This window comes from Callorhinus ursinus, unplaced genomic scaffold (assembly GCF_003265705.2).
Source record: "Callorhinus ursinus isolate GAN/ISIS: 27379988/994484 unplaced genomic scaffold, GSC_fseal_2.0 scaffold1, whole genome shotgun sequence".
NCBI classification, from domain to species: domain Eukaryota; kingdom Metazoa; phylum Chordata; class Mammalia; order Carnivora; family Otariidae; genus Callorhinus; species Callorhinus ursinus.
The window spans coordinates 123,767,597-123,789,324 of NW_027397063.1; positions in this window are offsets into that span (position 1 = coordinate 123,767,597).

Below are 21,728 nucleotides of genomic sequence, written 5' to 3' on the forward strand. Positions count from 1 at the left end.
CCAAACCTTCTGTTTTTGCAAACTGCATTATTTTTAGAAACAGAACCAAGAAAAAAAAAACCCAGCTGATTTAAAAAAAAATCTTTATTCATATTCCAATATCCCTAAGGGTTCTAATATCCATGAAGTAATACCAGCAAAGAGAGCAATAAGAACAGCAGACTCCGTTGATTCGGTTTACAATGCGGCTTTATTGTGTTAGCAGTCAAGTCAAAAGGCAATATCTAATATTTTTAATTTTTTATTTCTCTCTCTACTCTAGATGGAAAGGGGGAGAAGGTGCTGGGCGAAGGTGTGTGTGTGTGTGAGAGAGAGAGAGAGAAAGAGAGAGAGGGAGAGAGAATATTATTGAGTCCTTATTTGGAAGGGTGAGGGTAATGCATTTTAATATTTATGTGAACTGATATCAATTATCAGAAAGGATATCATAGTGCAAGTGATACAATAGTTGTTTTTTTTTTTTCCTGAAACTATTTATGATAGATATAGCTGGTTGAGTTCTTTGGAAAAAAAGGCAATTACTGAGAAAACAGACAGCAAAGGTGTTTCTGTCTCCTGGGTCTGGAGATATTTTAATCCTTGGCTTTTATTAAAGGGGTGTTTGGGGAGTTTTCCAAATGAAGACATGGCGCAAGGGACCACATTTCATCACATGGGTGCATTTACATATCTGTCAAATATTTTCTGTAAGGATGCTGAGTTGTGATGAGTGTCAAATGTGGCATGTCAAAAAGCATTGCCCCCCAAATCAAGCCCAGTGGATAAATTACCACAAATGATTAGGTATGCAATCGAACAATCTGAGAGGCTCCCGATGTCACAGTTACTGTTCACATAGAGGATACTTATATTACATCCCCTTCTAGTGCTATTTGCTTCATTAATAGGGAGGTGATGGGATCCTGTGCCGTAAGGTGGGATAAGCCAAATCCTTTGTCAACATCTAAGACTTAGATCAAAGATTGGAATAAAGCAGGGGTGGGTGGGGGGGGAGATGATGAAAGAGTAAACAGAAATTAAGAAATGGATTGGATGTTCTGGAAACATTTGATAAATGAAACACTCTGTTGAAGTACAACACTGAGCATTTTTGATTACAGTACTTTATTAGGAAATAGACAATCAGCCACTTCACTTTTAAATCAAGTTTTCTTGAGTTAGTTTATTTCTCTGTATGGCAAGGCAAATACATTTGTCTTTAGTGAAATCACTATACCCTAACCAATTACCTTTTGTAGCAGCCTCCAGGAGGAGAATGGATCCTGCTCTCCCTATTTTGTTTTATTATCCTAGCCTGTCCTCTCAGGGAGGTCCATGAATAGAATTACATTTCAGCGTAATTGGTTCCTTTGCAGTCCTATATATTTTTATTCTATGCACTTAAGAACATTAGTCTGATAAGGGGTCCACAGGCTTCCTTAGGAGTCCATGGTCCAAGAAAGGTTAAAGGGGTAGACTTGAAATAGGAATAGACCATTGGGGACGAAACTCCCACACCAAAAAATACAAAACTTGGGAGTTACTCATGTAAAACACACTCAGAGCAAGTAGCAGGGACTAAGCTCTCTCTTCCTTTCTCACTGCCTCTGAAGATTAGGAGTGCCTTAAAATGCTGAGGGCTCAGCCAAACTGAGAAACTATGAAGGGAAGTGTATCAAAAGGGGTGTGCTTTGGGAATAAAGAAGCAAAATCCTTATTATTCACAACTGTGCATCTCCTTCTTTTCTCAGAAAGCTTGCCTTTCTCTCTCCCCTACCTTTCCCTCTCTCCCTTCATTCTTTCCTATGAATAATCCTGACTTCTTATACTAAAATTCCCATAAACTATCAGCGTTAAAAAACAAAACAAAACAGAGTTCTTTTGTTCTTCACAGGATCTGTTGAATGAATGAGTGAATGAATGCATGAATGAATCAGTTTGTGCAAAGAGATCCTCTGTACTGGAGATTTCCTGTGTGGACAAGCAAAGGCTGAAAAGAACCAATACGATGTCAATCAAAGCTAGAGATGAAGTCTTAAAGAAAAAAATTAGCCCTCCCAGATTACAAACTCTGGGCCTCAGATGTGAGAGCTCTCTACCAGAGAGCTGATTTGATCCTATGGACAGTGTCTTCTTCTTCTTCTTTTTTTTTTTTTGTCTCTCCCAACATAGAGTGCTCAGGCAGAAATGACAGCCTTCCTGGACGAGAGGACTGCATGACATTCCCCAGGCACACCATCTGGGTCATAACGGGGGCTCTCTATGTCCAGTCGGTCAGTACCTTTGTAGCCACTAATGTCCTCTTTGAAAACATTAAAAAATATTTCATGCATAAAAATAACGTAAGAGCAGTAAAACAAACATCCAGTGTTAGCAGTAGAACATTATAAATATCACTGAAGTCCTCTTTCTCCTGTCCTAAATCCAAGCCTCAGCCTTTCAATGGAAGGAATGTAATCAATGTTCTGATTTGGGTTTATCATTCCTTTGCCTTTTGTTTATGGTTCTATCACAAAGATGTTTATCAGTGATGTATTACTAAGCTTTGTATTTTTTCATAAGGGGTATCATATTGTCTTATGTATTTTTACACGATTTGTTTTTTTTCCACTAAAATTACGTATCTGAAATTCATCCCTGTTAGTACGTGTGGCAAAAATCTGTCAGTTTTTCAGTGTTGCGTGGTATTCTATTATGTGTGTAACCTCGATTTGTTTGTATACTTGCCGTTTGATAGCACCTTCATTTCTTTCTGTTTTTTTCATGCTGCAATCCGTCATGCCATGAGCACTGTCATCCAGTCTCCTGGGGCAGAACATGAAGAAAATAAAGAGATACATTTCAATTTATTAACGATATCTTTTTGTTGCAGAGAAGTATGATAGAGTGATCAATAAAATAAACATAGAATAAAATAAGGAACGATGTAAAATTTCTGACTTTGAAGAATAATTTCTACATGTATTTTTAAATGGGTGATGGAAATTATAATGGTTTATCAAACTATTCTGGTTTCTGGATACCTTTGGATACATCTATGAGTGTTGCAAAATTTCAATATTTATAACATGCCAGAAGCTATACCTTCTGTGACTGTTCAAATTGGTGATAATTTTTTTTTTTAGACAACTTAAAGCTGTGCAAGAAGGACCCAATTAAAAACATTCTTTTGAGGTTAGGAGATAAAAGAGTTTTAAAGACCACTTAGGAATGGGATTTCTGTGTCATAGTTTGTGTGCATGTTTAACTTTTGAAGATAAGACCCAATTGTTGACCAAAATGGTTGTTCTCATTTGCATTTCTCCCAGCAAGTGATGGTCTGTTGTTCCATACTCTTGTCAAAAACGCTTCGTATAGTCAGACTTTAAAACTCTTGGCAGTGTGGTGTGGGTAAAATGGTATCCGTCAGGGGTTTTAATCTGTGCTTCCCTTATGACATTAGAACACTTTCTCATATGTTTCTTTGGCCATTTGCATTCCTCCCTTCTATGAAATGTGTTTATGTCCATCCCAAAGGAATTTCTGCTCACTATTACCTATGTACTCCCCCTGGATTTCCCATCCTCCTTCCTGTTAGTTGGGATCATGTGAATGGTTCTGGCCAATGGGACATGAGAGGAACTAGAGCATTTAAGGGTCTGTGCATAACTCCTGAGCTCTGTCTTCCCCTGACACAATGACCATGGAGGCTGATGTGGAGATGTTGGACCCACAAGAGCAGAACAGCTTGGATCACGGAATCACTTCATAAAGGACTGCTGCCCGCAAGAGTTGCTTGACCTGAAATAGGCAATCCGTGAACAAGAAATAAACATTTAGAGAGAGAATGAGATCTTTAGGCTCATTTGTTGCTCTAGCATCGTTTAACATATTCTGACTAATATGGTATTTTGGTTCACTTTTTGATTTTTACTTTTTAGTGATTAATAAAGATTCCTTATTATTTATTCTTTACTGATCCTTCTCTGTTTTTCACGATACAAATATCTCCTTCCAATTTGTGGACTGTATTTTTATTCTCCTTATGGTATCATTTGACGAACAGAAGTTCTTCACTTTAATGGAGTCGTTTGTTAATCTTTTACTTTATGACTTGTAATTTTCATATTTTAAAAAAGAAATCCTAGCCAACTCTGAGGTCATTTAGATAGTGCTTTTTTTTCTAAAAGCGTTAATGTTTTGTGTTTTACTTTTAAGTTTTTGTTCATATTACAACTGCTATTTTGTCTAAAGCAAAAGTAATGCTCCCATTTTATTTTGCTTTCCTTTATGAATACCTACAATCTATTGTTTCCTCTTTGATATGCAATGCCACCTCTCTCATAAATTAAGTTTCCATATATATATTTGGGTCTGAATTGGGCTCTCTAACTGTTCATTTGGTCTACATGTCTGTTTCTGTGCCAAAACTATGTTAATCACTATGGTTTTAATATATGCTTGCCAGCAGGGCAATTTCCTTCACCTCGTTGTTTCTCGTGAGTGGCTATTCCTGATCCTTTGCTCTTCCATACGCATATTCTAAATGGCAGATCAAGTTCCCTGAAAACCTGTGTTTGGGTTTTGATTAGAACTGCATTGACTTTTTAGATACATATTTGGGCAGAGTTGATCTCTTTATTATATTGACACTGCCTATCCTTTTAATTCTTATCCATCCATTCTTTTAAGTCTTTTTGTCTTTACAAATTTGATGATTTTCTGCATGAAGGTCTTTTAAATCTTTTGTCAAATTCATTTATTTGTCTTGCCTTTGTGTGGGTATCTTTCAAGTTTTTGTTGTGCGATGATATCAATTATGCCGATTTTGTTTCATTTATCCTCTCTTTCTCTCTCTTTTCTTTTTCTAAAGTATTTGAAAGAAAATCTCAGGCATTTTGTTATTTCACCCAACACATACTTCAGTATTCATGTCCAGATGACAAGGGTTTTTAAAAAACCATAGCAGCCATGTTATTGTCATACTTAATAAAATTAGCCGTTCCTTTATATCATCTAATACCAAGTTCGTGATGAACTTTCCCTGATGGTCTCCAAGATGGCTAGTTTGTTTGAGTGAGGATCCAAAATCTACATGTTGCATCTGGCTGTTTGTCCTCACATCTCTTACTCTTATGCATCCTCCTCTACCATTTTTAATTGCTTTATTAAAATATCCAGGTCATTTGTGCTGTGGAATGTCCTACGGTTTTCATTTGGCTGCTTGCTTTATTGTGCCATCTAAATTGTTCCCTATGACTCACATTTCCTGTACGCTGGGGGTTGAATCTAGAGGCACACTTGCATTGCATTCAGGCCATTTCTATATACACCTTAGGGGACTGCTGTTGCCCCATCGGCTGGAAGAAGTATAGGGCAAGAGTGTTGTTACCAGGTAAAAGCTGGATATCGAAGATGGGCCACCTGAAGGGTGCTGTGGCCAAAGGGAAGAACAGCCTGTGTTGGAAATGTGGCCTTAGCTGGAGGGGGAGGAATGATAGTAAACTCTCCCTGCTCCCATCTCCATCCCTGCCAGGGCTGCTCACTGGCTGAACCTGATTGGGAACCCGTGTGAAGCAGTTCATTAGGGTCAGATTCCTGGGTCACAAGATAGTGCAGGGGAGGGCAGAGAATGGAGCGGAGGGACCAACAGAGAATTATCAGCACAGCACTTGATTCTTTCACTCTACCAATTAATGGTCAGAGTAATTAGTAGATGTCTTAGCCAACTTTCAATGGTAACTTACGAGTTTTTATCGATACCATTATGAACTATGGATTTTTATATATTTGATATTTTCCTTTCCTTTCCTTTTTTTTTTTTTTTAAGATTTTATTTACTTATTTGAGAGGGAGCAAGAAAGAGAGAGCACAAGCGGGGTGGATCGCAAGACTCCAGTATCATGACCTGAGCTGAAGGCAGATGCTTAACCGGCTGAGCCACCCAGGCGCCCCTATTTGATATCTTTCAACTATTGAGGTCATTATTCTTTTAATGCTCAGATTGTCCCGTCTTAGTCCAGTGGGAGACCTTTCAAGTTGGTTCCTGTGTCCTTTGGAGATGACTCCATTAGTCTTTCTTCCTTTCTGGCACAAGAGATGTCCTAAGCCTATCTTGTACATTTGCTGGTTTAGCACTAACAGCGGTAATTTCTTTAAAAAGCTTTGTTTCCTTCTGTAGCAATTGGTATGTAGAAGTCTTCATTCTGGGTGCTAAGAGTGCCTATTACTTTTGGGTGGCTATTTCCTCCATGCCCCTAAAGTGGACAGAAGTAGGAAATATGTGTAATTTTGTAAAAGAATATTATGAGGATTTTCCAATTCGAACTTCAGTTTATGCAGTTTTAATTTAACTTTGATTATAAATAATTTTCCTCTTACACAGAAAATTTTAGGTTCATAAGGGCACAGTTATTTGCTTTATCCTTCAATATAATATCAATGGTTTCAAAATAACAATACTAGTACTCCTATGAGCAGTAAGATTATTGAGTGAAACTTTAGATTTCTTTGTGACTCTTTTTTGTTTTTAGAGTGCATCCTGCCAGGGAGATAACTTAAGATAGTGTTTCAGCATCAGTTGAAATAAAGTTTTTCTATGAGTACTTATGCCACTAACTTGGTAGTTAGATCCATTTTTTTTTTTATTCTGGTTTCAATTTTGAAGCATTGATTATTCCTTTTTGATTTAATTTTGTTTTTAATTTATATGGTTCAAAAGTCAAAACCATGTAACAAAACATCTGCAAAACACGCAAAAACGTTTGCAGAAGTCTGGCTCCTAGTGCTGTCCTCCCATCCTGCTCCTGATCGCCCTCATAGGTAACCACAGATTTTTAAGTTTAAAATTTTCCCTTTTATTGTTTCTTTTCAAAAAATATAAATGAATTGCTATATAAAAATCTTATTTACTTTCCCTCTTTTGTACAATAGTATGTTTATAGTTAGCATACAATAGCAATGGAAGTTTAAAAAGAATATACAATAAATAATTTTTTGCATGTGGTTTTTATTGTTTAGCAATATATATTTGCAGATGACTCTGTATCAATATTTAGAGATTTTTTTTTACACCTATTCCTTTTTGCAGCCTCGTTATATCACATTGTATGGATATACCATAGTTTATCCAACCAGTCTCCAATAATGGACTTTTGGGTAATTTACAGCCTTTTGATATTGAAAATAACACCATAATGAACAGCTTTGTGCCTACATTATTTGCATTTTATCAGTGCGTCTTTGGAGTAGAATCCTAGAAGTGGTAATTCCTGGATCAAATATGCGTATGAAATTTTGCTAAATGATGTTGAATTTGTCTTTATGAGGTTATACCATTTTTGCATTTCCACCACCACTATGGGAGGGAGACTGCTCATTTCCCATAGACTTGCCAACTGATCGTGTTGTTATGATCTGTTTCTTTTTTCTAATACGTTAGGTGAGAAATGGATCTTCAGTGCAGTTTTAATTTGCCTTTCTCTTTTTATGAGCAAGGCAAAGTATCTTTCCATCTTCCCATGAGTATCTTTCCATTCCTGTGAATTGCCTGTTTATATATACATACATATATATTTTTGAACAACATTCTTTTATTTATTTATTTATTTATATATATTTTTTCTATCTTCTTTGGTTTTTTTTATTATTATGTTATGCATTTTTTAAAATCTATTTTTCTGTTGGATTACTGGTTTTTTCAACTTTTAGGAGTTCTTTGCATGTTAGGGAACTTGCCCTTTGTGTTATGTTACAGATTCTTTTTTTCCATTTTGGCACTTGTATTTTGACTCTACTTATGGTATTTTTTGTTGTTTTTGCCATGAAAGTTTTTTGTTTTATGTGGGCAAATAAGAAAGTTATTCCTACTCCAGGTTATAAAGAAATTAACCCATGTTTTCTTCTAGTACTTCTATCAGTAGATAGTACCTTAAACATTTTTTTATTATGGAAATTTTTGAGCATACAAATATATGGAGAATAATGCAATGAATTCAGTTTATTTACCAATCAACTTTAACAGCTATCTTTATATGGCCTCTCTTGTTTTGAACCTCCAAACACTCTCCTATTCCATATTATTTTGAAGCAAATCTTAGATATTATTTTACCTGTAAATATTTCAGCATGTAAGTGGTCTTTTTAAAATTCACATTGTATGTTTGTTGCTGGCTGATGTAATTAATTTAATTTTTTTACTTAATTTTTATTAATGTAATTAATTTTTGTATGTTAAGCAAATGTCTCGTTTAAAGCTTGCTTTAAAATAATTTGTTGGTAGATGAGTTTTCCATGTAAAAAATCCTATCATATGTTAATTACCATAGTCTCTTTTCTTGCTTTCTAAATTTGTATCTTTTATTAAATTAAAAAAATTTTATTGTTTTCATGTTTTGCTGACTAGGATTCCCATAGAAGGTTTCTTTTTATAACTTTAAGAAGACAGTGATTCCAATATTTTATTTTATGTTTTGTGAACTGTAGGCTTTTGTAGAAACTCTTTTTCTGCTTAAGAAAGTTACCTTCATTTTCTACTTTGCTATTAATTTTTTATCATGAATTGATGTTAAATTTTTTTGAATGCTTTTTTGCATTGAGATTGTCACATTCCCCACCTCCCCATGCTTTTCTAAAGTGTGATGAAGTATAAGACTTTCTAGAATTAAACCAGATTTGTACTCATGGGATAAACCCAACTTGGTCAAGATGCACTACATTTAAAAAAACTAAATAGCTGGATTCAATTTGTTAATATTTTGTTCAGAATTTTGCATCCATATTCATGAGATTGACCTGTACTTTCCTTTTCTATTATGACCTTTTATGATTTCAATATCAAGATTATACTAGCTTCACAAAATGAGTTGGGAACTGTTCCCTCTTTTTGTATTCTCTGTATAAGTTAATTTTTGTTCCCTGAAATTTTAACAGAATTCACCTGTAAAACCATCAAAGCCTGGTGGTTCGTGGGGAGAAGATTTTTAAACAGAGACAGTGTTTAAAAAGGTTTATAGGATTATTGATATTTTCTACCTCTTCTTGAGACAGTTTTATTAAGTTGTATATTTTTAGTGGAATTTGTCTATTTCACTAAAGTTTTAAATTATTAGCCTACTGTTCATGGTATTCTGATTTTTTTTTTATTTTCTGTGTTTTAGTTTCTATAACCCTATTTTCAGTTATAATATTGTTTATTTGTGCTCTTTTTTCTTGACCAATATATTTGTCCAGTATTGCTGTTTATTATAGTATCCCATTTTAATTAATTAATTGTAATGATTAATTTATATTATTTGATATTTTTCTTCTTTTTACTTTATTGACATTAATTTTCTTTTTCTTTTTTTACCTTTTAATTTGGACACTTTATTAAATTTCAGTCTTTCTGCTTTTCTATTACAAACTTGTAAAAAATAGCCATACATCTCATTTATTTTGGCTTGTTGTATTTTAAATTTTTCTTGGATCTCTGAGTAATTTTGAAGTACATTTTAAGTGTTATAAAATAAGTTTTAAAAAGTTATCCTCTTGTTATATTTTAGTGAGAGAGTATGGAATGTATAATGATATTTTTTGAAATTCATTGAAACTTTGTGCCCAGATAGTATTAATTTTTGAAATGCTCCATATGTGTTTCAGGCAATGTTATTTTCTAATTGTTTAGAGCAGGGCTCTTTATATGTCATTATATCAATCCCATTAACTTTGCCATCCAAATCTGTATCCTTGCTAATTTTGAGCTTTTAATAACTAAGATAAATTTGTTAAATCTCCCACTAGAATGTGAATTTATTCACTTCTTATAATTTTATATAATTCAAAACTATTTTATTTGATACAATAAATTTTAGAATTGTTTTCCCTTTCTGCGCTGAGATATATCTATATACACATACATGTATTTTTTTCTACCTACTTCCGTTGTGCAGCTAATATAAATTTCACTCCTAGACACATTTGAAGGCAGTTTGTTGCAAAATTTAGAGAGACTATTATTTCTACTGCAATTATTCTTATATTTGGAGTCAAGATTAGATCAGACAGGTTTTTCTGATGATTCATCCTTTCATGGGGAGTGTGACCTCTTTGAGGGTCCCATTATTATGTAGGGGTCTGATTTCAGCCTCTCTACATGTATAGGCTTGAGGCCTGGCCTGTCATTTTGTGACAGTTAATGTTGCACATAGACTAAAATTCAAATTCTGGCATACGTGGCATACAAAGCCTATGTAATCTAGTCCTTTCCTACTTCTCAAAGTCATCCTCTACCTATCCACTGTGCAGATTTTCATCAATCATGTTGTTTTGCTTTCTTTCCTTGACAGTTTAATGTTATGCTTACCTTAGATCTTTTATTGATCTGTCACCTCCGCCTAAAATGTTCTCTCCCAAGATCTTTGTAATCTGGTTCCCTCTTATTATTTAGATTTCCACCTGTCATTTTTTCAGAGAAAATGTCTTTGACCATTCCATTTAAAGTTGCTCTCCATAACTCTCACATCACCCTGGTTGTTTTCATAGCATTTATTGCCATCTGAAAGTAACTTGTTTATTAGTTTACTTGTTAATTTATCTCTCTCCTCACTAGGATATAAGCTCCATGAGGACAGGGACATGAATCATTAACATTTGCCCAATGCCTAGGAGAATTTAGGTATTCAGTATACATTTATCAAATGAAAGTCATTAAAAAAAATCTGTTGAGTACCTTCTATGAGCCAGACACTGTTGCAGGTGCTTAGGACACATAAGTGAAATGAACAAATAAATATCTCTGCCTTATGCAGCTTATATTCTGAAAGTGTAGACAGACATTAAACAATAAACATACCACATAAGTAAATTACATAGCATGTTAGGAGGTCATATGCTCAACGGAACAGGGAAAAGGAGAGTAGAATAGTGGGGAGGGGCAGTTTGCATTTTTAAGTAGAATAGATTAGGCTTTATTGAGAAAGTGATATGAGAGCAAGAAAAAAAAAAAGGAGAAGAAGAAAAAGAAAAAAGAAGTAATGCAAGACCTAGTTTGGTGATTATCTAAGGAAGAAGAACATTTCAGGAAGAAGGGACAGCAAGTGCTAGAGTCCAAAGGAGTCAGAGTGGTGGGAATGGAGCAAGAGGGTGGGAGGAGAAGATGAATTTAGAGAGGTAACTGGAGGCCAGATTAAAGGGTCTTATAGACTATTATAAGAATTTGGGCTTTTTCTCTGAGTGAGATAGGAAGAACTGGAGGATTCTGAGCTGAGGAGGGACATAAACTGACTGACATTCTAGAAGGATTCTTCTGACTGTAGTGTTAAGAACAGACATGAGGGCAAGACCAGGAGCAGGGACACCTAGGAAGAGACAGTTCCAGTCATCCAGGCAAGAGATGATGGTGACTTAGACTAGGTGGTGGCAGTGGAGGTGGTGAGAAGTAGTTGGATTCTAGAAATACTTTGAAGGTTCAGTCAACGGGATTTGCTAACAGTAGAAGATGATTTCAACAATGGAGGGATGGAGTTGTCACCACCTGACAGGAAGACCATGGATGAAGAAGGTTTTAGGAGAAAAGAACAGGAGTTTTGTGTGTGTTGAATTTAGACCACAAGTGATAATATCAAGTAGGCAGTTGGAGCTCAGGACAGGAGTCTGGAGAGATTATAAATTGAGACGTAATTAGCACAGAGGTGGTAATTTAAAAGCCAGGGAAAGAGTGTGGGTAGAGAAGAGAAGAAGACCAAGGTCCAAGCACTGGGTGACCCTGACATTAAGCAGTCAGGGGGAACAGGGAGGCGGCAGCAAGGGAGACAGAGAGGAAACTAGCACCTGTTGAACTAGGTAGGAGAGGCACAGGAGGATGGGGTCTTGGATCCAAGTGTGATGTTACATGACTTTTAAAATTACTTCTGTAAATATATAATTTTTGAAATTTCCATAAATGTGAATTAAAAATAGTGATTATTGAAATAGTTCCCTGATGTATCATTTTATAATAACAAAACATCTGTTCAGAAATCCCCAACAATTTCCAACACCAAATAATGTAAAAGTTGAGATTTTAGTTGACTTAAATGTGGCTCTTTAAATGTGGCTTTGTCTTGTTTCAAGTGTCCCTGGAGAGAGAGAGTTAATTGCCTCTTTTTTTTTTTGGTCATTGCTAGGGCTCCCATTGCTATGGGACTGGCTGTGACTTCAGGCCTCCATCTTCCTCATCTGAGGTCTCTTTGTTGTTTCTGTTGCAATAAAAAGGATTTCCTAGAGAAAGAACATATAGAAAGTTGACAGGATGGCCATCTTCTCATTGGTTACTTGGCCTGGGTTTGCACTTTGATGGATTTCAGGGTAGTTTCTAATTGCCAGATAGGTTTTGTGTATGGAACTGGGCTGGGTGCTATATGCCACACTGACCATGTCATTTTTGCAACTTCCTGCCACTAACCCACTTCCCTCCCCACCACCCAACAACAAAACAAAACGAAATAACCTTGGGAACCTGGCATATTGTAGGCATTCAGTAAATGTTTGTTCATTTGAGTTGGAAGATTCAGTCCCTGCCATGGCAGACACAGTGCTTTCAAAGCAACAGGAGACTTTATTTAAAAAATTATCAACTTCTGGGAGTGTACTGTGGCTTTAAAATTATACTTATATGTATTCTAGTAAATATAATGGTTTAGACCTACTTAAATTACAAAAAACTTTAAGTAGTTTATCCCTGTTGGTTTTCCTTTCCCACTAAAGTCATCATTTGTTCACAGAGCACCATTAGCAGCTGAAAAGACGTGGCAGGGGATTGAACAAATTGAACATTCATAGCAGACAGATTTTCTCCTTCTGTGTATGTGGATTGGACATGACTGTGAACAGTTGGAGGTCAGACCATCACTAATATGTATAAAACTTTTGGTGTTAATTTACCATTAAAAATATATTAATATTTGGCAGAGGTGTGAATATCCTTGTCTTGCCTAAAGCTTTATTTCCCGTGATATGTAGGGAGCTAAAATCCACACTGGGCCAATTTGAAAAGCAAGTAAACTTTTTCTTTATTAAAGCCCCATTTTGTTTCTTGGTGAAAGTATGTATATGAGCTTCATTTTCACTCACTAAAAAGGCCCTTGCAAAAGACTGGGATGATCAGTGAGGAAAGAGGGGTCCTATGAACGGGGTACAAGCACCCTGTTTTGGCTGAGTTTAATGGGTTTCCCTGAACCAGTCCTTTCAGTTGCCATTTTGGCTGCTGTGTCTACTCAACTTCAAACAAAGGTGTTGTCAAGTAACAAAAGATGCATAAAATTATGAGTGGCAATGCCTAAGAGGGTTAGGAGACTCTACTTTTTGAAGAAAATCTTTTCTTCAATTGTGGTAAAACAAATGCCTCTACTATTAAGTGGTGGGTCAGGGTTAGGAGACAGCTGGAGTAAGGAAAGAAGAAAGAGAAATGCCCAGTTCAGAGTCTCTTCACAGCCTAGCTACATTTTCCCATGGACAGTTAAAAGCTGAATGGCCCCTAACATCTTTTGTACCTCCAGGTACCCAAACTACACCAGAAGAGTAAGTGTTGTTTCTGAGCTGAAAGGCACATTTTGGAAGTGCTTACTTTATATGATATGTGCATTTATGAAGCAAGAAAATAAAAGAAAGGATTTTATTTTATTATTGCAACGAAACACAATTATTTTTGACATGTTGACATCTGACATAAAATGACATTGATACTCATATCTTCTCTGAATTAATCTCCTGTTGGTATTGTTGAAAGTGCGTAAAATAGTTTCCATTGGCTTCTCTTTTGTTCTCTTTGTTGTAGTTGGTAGCCATTAATTATGTAGACTGGTGCTGGCTTTTAATATGATGCAATTATTAAAATAAAATAAAAACTCTTTACACGTTTAAAAGGGACAGTCCTCAGACAATGCAGGCATTAAATTAGCATTTACTATTGATTTTCTTGATTTCTTTTTTTCCCCCTGAATAGGAAAGTAATACTTTCAGGTGAATGCTGCTCTGGGAATGCCTCATGAGAAAAATCTTGAGGCACATTCCCTCAAAGATGCTGTTTAAATGGACTTCGATGCCATTAAACAAAGAGAAATCTTATTATGTGGACTATGGAATAATATTTGGCAGGATTCTAGAGACTGTGCTGATCGCCACTGAGGTGGTTGGGTCCTTTTCTCATAATAAGTATATGGGGTCAAGTCACAAGTAGTTGTTACTGTGATCCTGGCCTCTAAATGTAAGCTCCTTACTCTACTTTGAACCCCAGCCTTCTGTATGCATAGTTAGCACCCCATAAGTGCTACTAATTCCCACAAAAGTATTAATTTTTGACAGAATTGTAAAGCTTGTTTTGCCAAAAGCTTTATTTTTCATGATCTCTGTAGAGATAAAATCCGTATAGAGATAAATTTCAATTGGAAAGCAAGTAATCTTTCCTAAAATTTCAAGTTGTTATCAAGGGCCCTGCCCTGGGCCCAGTGTTTTGGAAGATAAAAGGAAACGAGAAATCATGACCCCTTCCTTCCAGGAGACCGCCATTGTATAAATAATACTTACAGGAGAACTACTAAATGAGAAGGTAATATAATCAGATCCTGACCTCTGACATGGTAGAGACCATGAGTGATGGAAGAACCAGGGAAAGAAAAAGGTCTCTGAAAGAGTTTCATAACTTACTTAAACTGAGCCTTGAAAATGGTGGGTGGGAAAAGTCAGCCTGAGAAAGAGAAATAATCTTTGCATCCTGCACAAGCACCACCGATGGGAAGGGAACAGTAAAATGAAAGAAATGAGTAGAGTATGGCATTTGGTCCGTGGCAGGGAATAGTGATAAATTCAGAGTTACCTTGAGGAGCTTTTTTTTTTTTTCTTTGAGAATTCTGTAAGAATTGCATTTTAGGATGCTGAAGGTCTGTCCCTATGTCTTATTTATCAATCATTCAGCTATTCCACCAAAGAAACATGAATATACAAGAGGCCATGTAAGAATAGTTAAGAAGATTTAATGTTTGACCTTAGTATCTATTGAACTAGATTTTAAAAAGGAAAATGAGAGCCTGGTAACATCCTCATCAGTAAACAAAATGTCCTTGATTTTTATATGAAAAGCCTTGCGTACAACACTCTCAAAATCACTCATCTGCTATGAGGCCTGGAATGATGTGACAAAATCTATATCTTCTCTATGATGACAAGAGATTTTGTATTTTCTTACCAAAAATATTCTGTGCTTGAATTTTTCTGGTTGACAAGTCTGGGCAGTCATTTGCGAAAGACGATGAAGGGTCTCTGTGTCTTCCACTGGCTTCTTTATTTTCTTCTTCTAATGGGAATGGACATCTAACATGAATGGGCAAGAGGATTCCCCTCCGCCCACCTTTTTCTGATTTCCGATATTTCAAGAAGTCATGGAGTCTAGGTGGTGTATTTCACTTCTTCTGGCATCTTACTGCTCCTGTTTCTTCACAGTTTTCCCAGTTGAACAGTCATGGAAAAACTCCTTTACAAAAAGATCATTGGATCTTTAAAGGCTTCCTTCAAATCCCCAGGGTCAGAATGGCTCACTCAACTTGTAACGAAGATGGTATCTCAGCCTATCCCGCTGTGTTCTACATCCGCCACCCCATTCTATTGATAATTTCTTCTGAAAACTGGATAAAGGCAAATCATAATGGGGAAATCAAACACAGAAGTTTAGTCACGGGTGTGAAACACAACTTGTTGGCTTGGTTTTGATGTGCTATGGGACATAGAAGAGAAGCAGAAAGGGACCTGGCCACATTAGCCCTGTGAAAAAATGGACTGTGGACAGGAATAGCATTTTTTTTTTTTTTTGAAAAAGGAAAATGGGAGAAATGGTTCTGAGCATTGGATCTGGTCTTTTCTTTTTGCAGGAATTCTGTTGTCCCTTTAGAAAATATAAAAACCGTTCCAAGGCACATTGGCACCCGCATGGCACTGCAGCCTTCTCTTGGCACTGCCTCATCCTGTTGCTGGCAGGACAGAGCATGGACCTCTTTAGCCTCATCCTCTGTTGTTTTCTGCACAGGAGCCAAACATTGTGGCTACTCACAAGGCAGGGCTGGCAGCTGAAGAACCCAGATGCCAAGCTCTGGATTGGACTTCTGTTCGGTTTGTGGCTGGTCCCTTCCCTGGCATCTGCCTGGCTTTGCAGCAGCCTGTGTCCCCGTCTGCAGAGCTGGGCTCAGGATTAGGCTTCTGTTGGCTCCCATGGACGTTCGGTCACTGTTTCCCTTTTGAATTATCCTTGATTATGAGGAATGTGCCTTTATGACACATTCTTCCCCAGGTGCCTGCTCAGACGATGTGCCTTCGCTGCTAAAAAAGGGGGTTTTCTCTCAAATTACTGGCCATTGTTAGCAAGAAATCTTGTGGAATGGGAACATTCTTCTCTGGTAGAAAGATGTAAAATGAAATACAAAAGCTTGTATTTTAGACGGGAGACTTTACCAACTTCTGAATGAAGTTAAAACAAAAACAAACGCCAAAACTCAGGAACTTGAGAAATTCCAGAAGCCTTTTCTTTCTTTTTCAGTTCCTTTGACTTTCTGTCATGCCACTGTCCCTGAATGACAGAGATGATTTCATTTCCTTTTCCAGGGACTTTTGACAAAAGGGAGATGTGTTCTCCGGGTTACAGGAGGTGGCATATTTACTGTGTTTATCAACAAATAGACATTGAGTTGAGTTCCCACTGGATTAGGAATATTGGATCACATTTTGCTGGTGAGGGGATGGGGGTAGGAGGATCAGCCAATATGTCCAACTGTTCCTTGACGGAGCTCATGAATGGTGCCCTGAAAAGAGGAAAACTCAGGTTTACCTAAGAAATGAAAATCAACTTAAGAAGTTCACCAACTAGAAGGGAAGCTAAATATACACAGACACAATTTAGAATTGTGTTCTAGAATTCACTATTCACCTCTAGAATATCTTGTTACATCTGAGAGGCATCTGACATTTGTCCTAGAATCTTTAGGTATTTGCCCTCCGTCTGACTGACTATTGTTCATTGGAATTATAGATCCTATTCGAGGGGAAGGATAAATTACAGCTAAATAGATGATGCTTTGCTTTACACAGCACAGTATCTAAATGACCTTTTGGGAATTTGAGCAACCTTGGACAGAAAACCAAAATCCGTAATCCTGTCAAGCTGAATGATTGTTTACTGCTGGATTTCTGCAGCTGGAAAAGAAGCTTGTCCCAATGGCAATCTTTCCAGCTTCACAAAATCTCAGCGGAAGCTAGGTTTTTGATGTCAGACAGACCTGAGTTCTAGTCTCAGTTCCGTCTTTATTAGCTTCAGGACTTGAATAAATCCCTGAACCTCTTGAAAACTCAGTTTGCCCCTCTATAAAGTGGAAGGATAACAGTACCTATCTCATGGCATTGTTGTGAATGTCAGATGGCAAATTCGTGGTACAATATATGTCATGGAGTAGGACTGAAGTAGATGTTGGTTAGTGTGAAGATTTTCTGTAGGTGGCAGCAGGAAGAACACAACCCATCAACCTATAGAACTATGTCATTTTTATCTCATTGGTTGACGCTCATATTTATTGACTTTACTGCTTTTAAAGAGGCAGAACAATCTGTGCTCTTGAGACCCTCAGAGCTACATACAACACGGTGCCTAACAGAGCATATGATAATTAAATGTTTGCTAAATGAAGCAGTGGGCGTGAGAGACTTCAGGTTCATCCCTTGGAATGTTAAGCCGAGATATAGCCAGTTCATAAATTACTATCAAAATAGACTCTCCTGAGGGGGGGCAACAAAGGAAATTTGAAACCTTAGGTATAAAGGTATGGAGGAAATAATTCTATTAAAGCAACACTTTCCAAATTTGGAACAGTGGCCACGCCCACCTAAAAACCAAACAATTATTGACTGAGGTAGGTGATTTTAGCAGATGCAAAGCACACTGGGAAGGAGCAGTAGTCATTAAGTGAAGCTTAGTGTCATTCATAGGCTCTAGAATTGGGAATCCATCTCTAAATCTACGGTATAAGGGGGTGCATGTTGGTATACTTTTACTGTAAGAGGCCAAGTAGTAAATATTTATGCTTCACAGGTCATATGGTCTCTCAGAATTGTAGTGTGAAACAGCCTTAGACAATATGTAAACAAATGAATATGGCTGTGTTCCAATAAAACTTTATTTGACATCAGGATTTGACTCATCCTTGGGCCATGATTTGTTGATGTCTGGTATAAGGGATTGAAAATATGATGAGTTACTATCCAGAATTTTATTTTTGTAATCAACTTTTTAAATTCAGTTTTTAATTTTAATTCCAGTATAGTTAATATGCAGTGTTACATTAGTTTCAGGTGTATAGTATAGTGATTCAGTGCTCTTCATGATAAGTGTGCTCTTTTAAGTGGGTCACAGTCCCTAAATAAGGGATCTCTCATTTCTTATTTCTTTCTGGTTAACAGTTAATTGAACTAAGATTTATGAGGATTTCAAGAAGCATGGAAATAAGGGTCACAGGTATGAGTCTGGGGTCCAAACTCAAGGGCCAGACATAGGTGAGGAGAAGGCAGTAATAAGATAATAGGGACTGGAGGGGTGGGTTGGGTGCCAGAGAAAGAGCGCACTCTCCTTTCCAGCTGACCATTGCCATAGGGAACTGTGGCCCAATGTTTTAGATATTCCATTTTTTCTTATTTATTTATTTATTTATTTTAAAGATTTTATTTATTTATTTGAGAGTGAGAGAATGAGAGAGAGCACATGAGGGGGGCGGTCAGAGGGAGAAACAGACTCCCTGCCGAGCAGGGGGCCCGATGTGGGACTCGATCCCGGGACTCCAGGATCATGACCTGAGCCGAAGGCAGTCGCTTAGCCAACTGAGCCACCCAGGCGCCCCAATATTCCATTTTTTCTAAAGAGCCCAGAAATCTCATCAAATCTTCTGATTTTTAAATCTTAGCTTACCAGTTTTAAAAACCCTGAGTGCCCTACCAAAACATATGTATTGTTGAAATGGTAGTTTGTGACCTTTATTTCAGTCTGCCACTCTTTACCTTGAAATACTGCAGGTTGCCTTAAAATGGGGCTAGAGGTTTTTCCAAAGCCAGTCTGAATTTTACAAGGACTGATCAGATTTGTGCCTGCTTCCTTAAAGTCACCCCTCTATTTCAAAACTATCTACCCCGAGATGTCACCACAAAGCTTTGCCTGACCATATGCACAAGGTATGCCACGCATGCCCAGTAAAATTCTATCTATAGATTTTCATTAGAATTTGAACAGCCTAAAAGAGAGGGGAAGGCCTGGCAGCTTTTTCATTAACGATGAAGATTTATGGACAACCAACTTAGAAAATTCGGAGAGAAATCAGTCCACGTTGGGTTTGAAATTGTCCAGCTCTGCCTGAATAGGCTAAATCCTCCCTTATCTCATTCCTGCTCTTTGTGTTGGCAGATTAGTTCTATGATTCAATAGAAACCATTCTCTTTTCCTAATATTAAAATCTCATTTTGTCCTAAACTCTAATAATTTGAGGCTTTTTTTTCTGAGTTGGATATAAACAAAAATGTTTAATTCCCTAAGTTTAATGAATACTTTAAAATAAATTGAATAGATTAGATAAAACTTGTATTTTTTTTTTTTTTGACAATCTCGAACTGCATTATTGTGGAAATATTTGGGGGTGCAAGTTGTAATTTGCCTGTCCCCGTGCTTATTCTGTGGGCATTAACCTATTCAGGATTCATCTGTATTGAAGCCATCTGAAAATTTCTTTGGTGGAATAAAACTCACATGCTAGAAATCTTTGGAGGCTTTTAAACCCAACCTCTTTTTTTTTTTTTTTCTTTTTCCTTTTTAGTAGCAATTCTCCCAGAAATAGTCTATTGCGCCTGACAAAATGTATCCAATCCTGAACTTGAAAAGGATCCACTCCTATTTGCAAGTCAGTGACCCCAAGGACCAGCTGGTATTGAACTTTCTGAAAAAGACTCTTGGTTTTTTAATAAGAACTTATTGGTAATTAGCACTCTAGCCTGGGCCTGCATTTTGGGTTGTCAAAATAAAAATAAAAATCAAGTGGCATCTGTTGATCTGGAAAAAACCAAAACAAAAAACCAAAAAGCCCAACCAGGTATACACATTTAGCTCTGCATTTTAGAAATTCTTAAGTTAATCCAATTTTAGTGTTCTGGAGAAAGGTGCAACGGAATGAAATGATCCCATGAAATCCTTGTGTTTCATAAGGTGTCTTGAAGTTTGATTGGATATTAACTAAAAGATCATTTTGTTTTTCTTTTATAGCAGGAGATGCAATGTGTTCATTTTATAACATCTCTGCTGTTTGGAATAAATCACCAAGGACAGATGCTCATCACATTTTGGTTCAATAAAATTCTTTGCAGAGTCTGAACAGATACATGGCTAGTTGCTTTAGGTCTCTGTCCAGGCCATTATTTGGAAAATCAAATTCACAGAACAAAATAGAGTTACACTAAGGACAAGGAAATTAATATTTTGCTTGCTATCTATGTGTTTGTTGTTATTTGTTGGCGGGAATGAGCCTATAGGACTTTACCTTCGGTTTCCCAAATTCCACCTTTGTAAATATCATTGACCACCTCTTCATCTTTTCTTCTAAAACAGCACAGTTAATCTGGTTTCCTTCTGTTAGTTCTTCTGGAAATACCATTTTAAAGGTTCTCAGCAGAAAAATTTGCCAGTGCTCTTGAAGAAGTGCTAAAATTCCATATTCAGTCTTTTCAGTGGTGGCAAATGGGTTTTCAGCAAGCAAAACCGAGGCGTTTATTTTAAAGTAATATGTGTATGCTGCAAAACTGTTGGTGAGTTTTGGACATCTTTCATGTGCTGTATGGCACTTCTCTTGAATTTTTTAAAAAATCAAGAAGACATAATCTACTGACTTGCCAATATTCATTTTTTTTAAAAGGAGGAGAGATTTGAGCTTAAAAAGTTGTGACTGTACATCTTCAGTTGATATTTTCTTCAAGAAGTTTCATATGGTTTTAAATTATTTATCCAAGACGGTATGTGATAAACAGTTGAAGCTTCCCATAGTGATGTGTAAGGTAAAAATGTGCATTTTACCAAACATTCATAAATGTGCGTCCCTGCATTTGACAAAGCTGCACCAGTCTCCTGAAAAAATATTAAGTGTGGTGTGTGTGCACGTGTGTGTGACAGTAAAGAAGCTGCTTGAATGTTGAGTAAATAGATAACCCATGGCTAGAATGGTGTGGATGATAATCATTCCCAAAAGGGCACCAGAAAATGCTTGCTAACCTGTCATGGTAATCTTCCTTGAAAACGAATCAAGGAAATCCAGGGTGTGTAATAACCATTTGGTAGGGCTAATGTTCTGACGCCATCTGACAGGACCGCAAAAGTGGGAAGTTAGGCGCATGGCTCTAAGTGAATTTCGCTTCTGTTTGTTTATTAACAACCATGTCAGTGCTGGATTTACTTCTGAGCTTTCTCTCTTTCAAGAATATGTTTCTCACCCTGGGATTAAAAGAGCATTTTTATTGGTGTATACTTTTGTTCGGACAAAGAACTCAGGGGCAGTTGGGCCATTTTAGGGTTAGCCCCTACCCGGAATGAGGTTCCCAAACTGCAGAGAGAAACCTTCCCCATGTGCAAACCCTGAAGTTTATATAGTGAGTCGACGATAGGAAATAAAAATTATGCCCTTTCTTTTATTTAAAGATCGCCTTCATGTTGAACCGGCTTTTTACTGCCATTAAATATTTGCTTTCTGGGAGCA